Raw genomic sequence first — 9,558 nt, forward strand, 5'->3', positions numbered from 1 at the left:
AAGCCCTGCACAGTTTAATTCCAACCCTGCTCCAACACACTTATCTGTAGGTTTCAAACAAGCATGAAGGACTCAATTAGTTTGATCAGGTGTGTTTAATTAGGGTTGGAACTAAACTGTGCAGAGCTGCGGCCCTTTTGGAACTGAGTTTGACACCTGTGTTTTAGACAATCATAACATCTACAACTTGTAAACATCTGGTAAACTTGTGTTTAATTAAAATGTACCAAATTGGGTATAGATGTTCAATAGTTTATTATTAGACATGCAACAAATTCTCTATTCTCTAATTTTCAATAATTTTATACAATTAGGAGCATTCAGATGCCTAAAAGTAGCAACACAATATAATTTCAAAATAACTTTAACCATACAATGTGGGTACGTAAAGTATTCAGATCCCCTTAAATGTTTCACTTTTTGTTTTATTGCAGCCATTTGCTAAAGTTTTTTATCGTTAATGTGCACACAGCACCCCATATTGACAGAAAAGCACAAAATTGTTGACATTTTTATTAAAAAATAAAAACTGAAATATTACATGGTCCTAAGTGTTCAGACATTTTGCTGTGACACACATATATTTAACTCGGGTGCCGTCCATTTCTTTTGATCATCCTTGAGATGGTTCTACATCTTCATTTGAGTCCAGCTGTTTGATTATAGTGACTGGACTTAATTAGGAAAGCCAGACACCTGAGTCTGTCTATATGAGACCTTACAGCCCACAATGCATATCAGAGCAAATGAGAATCATGAGGTCAAAGGAACTGCCTGCAGCTCGGAACAGAATAGTGGCAAGGTACAGATCTGGCCAGGGTTTCAAAAATGTTCTGTTGCACTTAAGGTTCCATGGAGCACAGTGGCCTCCATAAACCTTAAATGGAAGTCATTTGGGACAACCAGAACCCTTCTTAGAGCTGGCCATCAGGCCAAACTTAGCTAATGGTGGGGAAGAGCCTTGGTGAGAGAGGTAAAGAAGAACAAGGACAGGAAAACTGGTTGCAATCAAGGGAAAGATAAATGTGGCAGAGTACATCCTGGATGAAAACCTTGCCCAAAGTGTTTAGGACATTAGATTGGGCAGAAGGTTTACCTTCCAACAAAACAATGACCACATGAGCACACAATGCACACAGCTAAAATAATGAAGGAGTGGCTTCACAACAGTGACTGTTCTTGAATGGCCCAGCCAGAGCCCTGACAAAAACCCAATTGAGCATCATCTGGAGAGACCTAAACATAGCTGCTCAGTGCCCACCAATGTTTACCATCCAACCTGATTGGACTGGAGAGGATCTGCCACAAGAAATGGCAGAGGATTCCCAAATTAAGTTGTGAAATATTTTGTTGCATCTTTCCCAATAGACTAATGGCTGTATTAGATCAAAAGGGTGCTTCTACTAAATACTAAGCAAAGGGTCTGAATACTTAGGATCATGTGCTGAAGCCCATAATATCATGACCCCACACCCCTACCCCCACATCAACTATTAAAATAAAGTGTTCCCAGTTAGCTTATAATGCATCTAAACTATATTACCATTGTTTGTAAAGGAGTTTGTTGCAAAAAATAAAAAATAAATATTGTTGAATTACTATCATTGTTGTGCAGTCACATACAGCCACTTGTCGATTTGACCAGCCATCTTCTGCACATTTAAGATACTGCACTATATACCGTTTAGGTTTACTTTCGGTTTCCTGCAATGTACGCTATCAGGAGTAACACACATGCAGATTATTTCTATGGCTGATTTAAATACGTTAAAACCTTTGAAATAAATGTCCGTAAGTGCACTATTTTTACTAAAGCTCTTTGTTTGTAAATACTTGAGGGTCATTAATAGTTTTACAAAAAAGAAAGATATTAAAAAGAACAATTAAGAGTAAAGTCAGTAAAGTTACCAAAACAGTTTCTGCTGTTCTTATCGGGAGTACGCTATCTGCTAAACATCTGCTTACGCAACAATTGGTTAGGACCGAATAATAATTATGATTGTACCTAATATTTGTGATAATTATAACTAATATTGGCAAGTTGTTTATATTTTGGTTATATTGATATAATAAATATTATTGTTTGAAATTCTTATGCCGTGTGGTCTCCTTTTAATGTTTCATTCTTGAGCTGTGTGAAACAAATTTCAACAACTAACAATAATTTTAAAAAAAAAACATCTTGTTTAATACAATCGGTATATAACTAACAGCATAGCATCTACATTGTCTAATCCAAATACAAAACTAATCCAAATATAAAAAACTGCTAGTGTATGCTTGCATATGTGTTTGAGAAAGCATGCATGTCATCAGTGATAAGAAGCATATTTAGAGAGATATAACACAAAGTTGCCCACAATAAGCATATAATTTAACAGATTTAACACAGCCTAACTTATTAATGCTTCAACCCCAAGACATTACAGAGGTTATTTTAAAGTACTTTAATGACTGGCCATCTATTTGTAGGATATTAGAACATGTAAACGTGTCTCTTCCCCTTGTTCTGCTTCCATGACAACTGCTTCAGTATCATCCTTATGTGAGCAAATGTAACACACCAAAACATACTAATCATCCATTTACACAAAAACTTTAAAATGCATACAAGAAAAATACATACATGAATAAGCTGAATCAATAAATACACTTGTGCTTAAGGTTTTTAAGGCGTTGGTGTTTCTGTTTTTAATTCAGTTCATAGTCAGTTAGAAAAGCAGGTGTGGAAATGTAAAAAGTGCGAAAGGATTAGACATCTCTCTGTTATTATTATTATTTTTTTATTTCATTACATCCTCTTCTAAAAAATTGTCTTTTTTAAGTCTTCTGAAGGATCCAATAGTATCTGGCTACAGACGTGTCCATGCACTCTCAGACATGCACTCTTAGGCAGACACACTCAATAGAGCAAGTGGTGTCACTGTGAGGGGTAGGCTTAGGGGGGGTATGGGTGTAAAGCTAATAGTGTCTACGTGTGCATGTACAGTCTGACCTCTCTCAAAGGATCAGAGTCTAGTTTTTACACGCTGTCTTTTTAATTTTCTGACAGATTTTTTATGAAACTGCTTACTAAAACCTATTTGTATACACATTCACATTAACACAATCACAGATCCCCCTAAAAGTTTGAATGCTGAGACTTGTTTTGACCACCATTTTCAATCATTTCCAGGGGCAGTCAAAACACATTCAGCCAAGTTGCTTTCATTGTGTAAAAGCTAAAACACACTTGTTGCACATCCACAATGTTTTCATGGTGATGTTTTAGTTCCATGCCATCAGGAAGGATGGACCACATCTAACAGAAGTAACTGTGAACGCAATAGGAAGCTGATATCTGCTAACCCAAACTGTATGCAAAAAACATTAAAGGACCGATGCTCAGCTCACTGTAGAATTAAATATGCACCTCAACTTTCCTGTTAAAAACTGTTCACTTGAAGCTCCACAGATTCATTAAACAATGACGGGCTGCTATAGCTATAGCTAACTTTTGGTCACTCGTGTCAAATGTCGGTTTAGGCAAACATCTATAGGCTGTGGACAATGTGAAACATGTATTGTTCTCTGATGAGTCCACTTTTACAGTCTTTACCATATTAATGAATTATTGTGGTCTAAAACCAGGCATTTCAGTTTCATTGTCCAACCACTGTATTTTTCATTTCATCTAGACCAGGGGTGTCAAACTCAATTCCTGGAGGGCCGAAGCCCTGCACAGTTTAGTTCCAACCCTTCTCCAACACACTTACCTGTAGGTTTCAAACAAGCCTGAAGGACTCAATTAGTTTGATCAGGTGTGTTTAATTAGGGTTGGAACTAAACTGTGCAGAGCTGCGGCCCTTTTGGAACTGAGTTTGACACCTGTGATCTAGATGGTCAAACACTAGCTCCACAAATCTCACACTCGCCTATAGAGAATGTCTCGACGTGGATTAAAGATCATCACCAGCAGCTCAATCTAGCTAAAACAAAACATTTTGTCCTCCGTGCAATTTCAAATATCTTTATGATCCAATAAAACTCATCTACAATTACAGTATGCTACACAATTCATGTGGGAATCAGGGTGATCTTTGGGGACCATTTGTCCTTCAATGATCACATTGCAAAATAGCATGACCATCCTGCTTTGCACTTTAACTTTCTCAACATTAGAGAGATAAGCCCCTTTCTTATCAAGCAAATTGGCAGAACTTCTGGTCTAAATACTTGTCATTTCTATTCTGAACTATACAGCAATACTTTCCTGGCTTCCATCATCATCTGTGAAAGCTCGTCAAACGACCAAGAATGCTGCAGCTGTTCTGGTCTTGAATGAGCCCAAACTCCCTTCGTATTTCAGCACTGGCTACAAGTTAAAGCTTGCATCAAACACAAAATTCCAATGCTTACATACAGAACTGCCAAAGGCTTTGCTCCACTGCAGTGTGTGTATTGTGTGTAAACTACACATTATGTGTATTATTCCATGTATGTCCACAAAAATACATATCCTCCAGAAAGCTTCAGATTCACAGCTGTGATGCCTTTATAGTGATGCTCCACAAGATGGCATTCTACTATTCAGAGTGTCTATAGGAGAGAAGGCAAGTGAGAAATGCAGTGTTGACACTAGAATTCTGTGTTAAGTGCATGTGAGTTACCATTTCATCAGTTATTAAAAAGTTCGTAGTTACATTTTTGCTGTTTGCTACATGACAGCATAAAATCTGCCTCATTACATGCAGAGTACACAGGTTGAGTAGGGCACCAACTCCAAGCAGGCACTGTTACGATTGATCGAGCGGATGGAGACAAAAAGTGTCACAAAAGCTGCTGGTGAAAGTGAAGAGTGATTTATTGTACACAAAATAAAGACAAAAATCCAGCAAAAAGGAGAAAATGACAAAATAACTATAAAAAAATAATAATAAATTAATGCAAGTAAATCAATATGCATACAAATCTCAAAATACAACACAACAAATAACCAATACAAATTTAAACAACAAAACTGTGATTTTTATTCACTGACCAGGGGGTTGTGACCCTGATAATGTCATGCAAAAATGGCTGCTCCTAAGTGAAGGCGGGAAAAAACTGTATAATTGGCTTTGTCTGAACATTAAACAGGTTTGGTGCTGAGAAATGGAAACTGGTAAGTGTATGTAAACTTTCTATGTTTGGTTAATAAATGATGTTTAAAAGAAAATGTGTCTGTGGTTAATTCAGTGTGAATGGGAAGATGATATGGGCTTGACATAAAAGTGAAATTTTTACATAATCAAAATGCTAATCTTTATAAAAAACAAAAACAAATTAACATTACACAAACACACATGCACAATACAGATCACACTACATAGATGATAAGATGATGTGTGTTTATTGGTCACAGTGTCTCCTGCCCCCCCCCCCCCCCCCCCAAGCCCCCCCCACCTTTACATTTGCCTCTTTCCCATGTTGTTGAAAATTACACAAACTCCGTTATTATTATTAACTTGTGCAATATTTTACAGTTCTGTTTACACACCAGCTACATACACATGCACTGCACAATTATTTCACTGTATGTATTATTTAATATTATATAGTTGTTATATCATATCATATGATTATATATTATATAGTTTGCTGCAGTTATCGTTGTTTATTGTTTTGCCTACTTCAATGTTTCTTATTGCAGCTGTTGAGGGCTGCCAAGTCAACTTAATGTTGTTGTTTTAATTTTGCAATGACATTAAAGTCTCTTTAGTCTTTACATCAGTGGATCATCAGTTTTTTTTTTGTTTTTTTTTACATTACTATATGAAATGACAAAACTGACTAATATTCTGTGATTTTTGTAAGATCAATAATATAAAATGAGTCAAATTACTGTAAACCACAAACTATTTTTATTGCATGATTTTTTATTCAAAAATACACTCATTAATTCTTAAAAACCACAAACCATAGATTATTGTACAAGATAAGTTAAATCCACATTTTGGTTGTTAAGATACAATAGAAAGAGATATTGGTTAACATATAGGTTCAATGCTGAAATTTGTCACAAAAGAAGATGAGGTGGAATGATCAGCAATGCTCCAGAGGCACCAGCAGCTGCACAGGTACAGACACAAGATGCAGCATGTAGGAATGTCAACCTCTAGAGGTACAGAGAGGGTTTTATTCCTTTCCTTTTGTAAATGTTTTAAATTGGGAATGCTTCTGCAGAACACATGTCAGAGTTTGTTTTTTTTATAATTATTTTGATATTAATATTAACTATGATTTTGTAATGTAAATATTTAAAAGTTTAAGTATAATTTTGACTGTTTATATGCATATTTATGTATATAAATAAATAAATAAATAAATAAATAAATAAATAAATAAATAAATAAATACATGTTTATACATATGTTTGTGTGTTTTCGTTCCTCTTCGGGGGCACCACAGTAAAATTTCGCATAGGTCACAATTTGACCTGCAGCTGTCTTGATTTACTGTTCCTCGCTGGTGGAATGTTCCCAATACCACATAGACTGCTTGCAATGTTCAAAAGACACCTAAAACTCATATTTTTGTTAGTATCTAACTTAATGAAATGAAATCAATAAATATATATATATAAAAAGTGTCTGTTAATTACGGTGGCCAATAGATCTTTAACGTGCTGTAATTTAAGAATATACATGCAATTACAAAAATGCCAGCAAATTAAGAAAAGATCATCTATTTGACATCACATGTGCTGCAAATCCTCAGTGCAAACACATGCTGCATTTTCATACAACACAATTAATTAATAAAATACACTGGTTTTTCTCACATCGCAAACAGTTTACAAATATGCGCTGCATTTTCTCACAACACTTTCAAAAACATCAAAACACAATGAAAATATTTAAAGTGAACCCATCATACTATTGCCACCATATAACTAGTGAATAAAGATGAATGTGATGTAATGTGTATTTACATAACACAATTATCATGTATACACCCAAAGTGCTTCACAATCATGAGGGGGGTCTCTTCACAACACCACCAGTGTGCAGCATCAACTTGGATGATGCGACAGAAACCACAGCACAGCGGCACCAGTGCAGCACACAGACCACAGGTTGAGCACCCCTCTAATATACCACTTCCAACAGCAATCTAGTTTTGGTCTCCCATCCAGGTACTGACCAGGCTCAGCCATGCTTAGCTTCATTGAGTAACTAGTCTTGGGCTGCAGGGCAATATGGCTGTGGCTCAATACTACTAAATTACTTAAAAAGTACTCTGAAAATGCAGTATATTATTTCAATGATAGGTATACTCTTTTTTACAAATATTCTGAGGTTATTGCTTTTAGCTCATAATTGTGTCTAATTAACAATAATCTAATTGTGTAATCTAAATGAAATGGTGTGTAATGTGTTTAATTTCATTAACTCATTTTATGTGTCACTGTTAAATTCTAAAATGTCACTGGCATTAGATTAGTACTTTGTTCAGCTTTTGATATTGATATCAGCCAGGAAATAAATGGATCAATAGCACAAATCTTGTTTAATATGCAAAAAGGGACCCTTAAACCTGGGTGGCAAACAGCCCCTTTGTCTCTCTAGAAACATCCTTTACTCTTGACGGCGTAACTAAAGGAGAGTGGAATTTCTATTTGTGTGGCACTGTGCACAATGCAAAAGCTTAACAGTGTAAAAGTGAAAACATATCATTTGTTTTCTTGCATGTATTCAATAATGTGTTTTTGTGGGTTTAATTCACTGTGGTTATGAAATGCTAGGTTAAATATGCTAGGTTAAGTACATGAAACACTATTAAATAAAAAAATAAATAAATAAAAAAACATCACATGAAAAAAACAGAAAGAATTACTTAGATTAAGTACGATTTTCCACTCTTTTTATTTCTTTGGTGCAATTTCATTTAATAATTTTAGTGACATTATAGCCTTGATAGATATATAGTATATTTGTCAAAACAATAGTATATTTTTTCTAAACAATAAAATTAACTGTTAAAAAAAATATATATATATATATATATATATATATATATATATATATATATATATATATATATATATATATATATATATATATATATATATATATATATATATATATATATATATATATATCATGGACTAATACAGACGTATGTACAGGAAACAAGCTGTTCTCTCTAAGACAGACTGAAGGAGATGATGTGAGACTGCAAGATGATTAAATTACTTGTCAAGGTCAAAACAAAAAGGCAGTAAATACAGATCAACCTAAGAATCCCACAAAGCAAGGAAAAGCGTGGGCTGACTGTGCTGAATTACCCAGAATACCACACTGAGAGATCTTACACAACAACCACATGTTGCTGAGAATCAAAAATTAGGAAATGCATGTTTATGCATCCCTTGCTCTTCTCCACTGCACAGCATAATAGCTGCATGTCCTAGAACACTAGGTGGGGGGTAAAGAGACAAGGCTGAACGCATACATGATGAGACTCTTATTCTGCTCTACAGTGACTCATTTGGTCGAAGAGATCATTCCAGAAAGAGAACAGCAGTTCAGAGAAGAAGCTTGTCTCATCGCTTTATGATAATGATGAGGTGCTATCTGATTTTACTGGACACTGGGGGAAGTATTTAAAGGGCCCTACTGTTGTAAACTTATTGACATTCTGCAGTACAATTTACATCATATGAAGATTAATGTCATTGGGCAAGTATTCACAAATAAGGAAGCCTTATTTAAGTTTTTACAAGTATGTTAAAGCAAAATATTTTGATTTAGACAGTAAAATAGTTAATGTACAATGCTGTTTATTTAAAGGGATATTTTACACAAAATGAAAATTCACTCACTATTTGTTTAACTTCAACTCCAAACCTTTATGAGAACACAAAAGAAGGTATTGTGAAAAATGCTAGAAGAAAAAAAACACGTTTGTGACACATGAAGGCTGAGTAAACAATGATAGAAAAGGATAATGATGACTGTTTTTTCCCTGAAATACAACTTAAAGTAAAGATAGCATGTACTTGACATAAAGACATACAAAATAGCAAGAACCAGATGAAATATAATTTTGTGTTCATATATTAATATTAACATACATGCACACAAATTGTAAAATAACTTTGGTTTATTGTTTTTGTTATATATATAAACATATATTATAGCATTTTTCTCATAACTTATACAACTTTACAACATCTTAATAATGTTTAAAGTATATTTCTATTGAGATTAATTTCACATGAACTTTAACAAAACAGTACAGTCAAAGTAAAAATACTTCAAAAACTGTTTTAAGAAACTATTGTTTAAAATTCTAAATCGCAACATCATGGTTGTTCATGTTCAATCCAATAAAAAACATGTATAATATTAACTATAATATTCTAGATAAAAGCATCACTTACCAATAATAGGTACCCCTACAGCAAGATGGTTTTCATTTCTGTATGTATCATGTTTGTTTTGAACAGAACAGGTGTGAATGAGGGCATCTTCACTGTGTGTGTGGCAAGCAGGCTGTTGAACAGTTCACAGAGAGTATGGAAACAGACTGTAC

General features: G+C 34.4%; 1 long non-coding RNA gene across 4 annotated transcripts in view; it reads right to left on the bottom strand.

The window, feature by feature from the left end:
• Nucleotides 1-9,509, bottom strand: part of LOC110438143 (uncharacterized) — a 47,543-nt gene extending 38,034 nt beyond the window's left edge. For all 4 annotated transcript variants that reach the window (XR_012394989.1, XR_012394987.1, XR_012394988.1 and 1 more), the window contains exon 1: nt 9,407-9,509. This is a non-coding gene — a long non-coding RNA (uncharacterized lncRNA). The remainder of the gene's footprint in view (nt 1-9,406) is intronic.
• Between the last annotated feature and the right edge of the window lie 49 nt (nt 9,510-9,558).

Source organism: Danio rerio, chromosome 19 (genome assembly GCF_049306965.1).
Source record: "Danio rerio strain Tuebingen ecotype United States chromosome 19, GRCz12tu, whole genome shotgun sequence".
Taxonomy (NCBI): domain Eukaryota; kingdom Metazoa; phylum Chordata; class Actinopteri; order Cypriniformes; family Danionidae; genus Danio; species Danio rerio.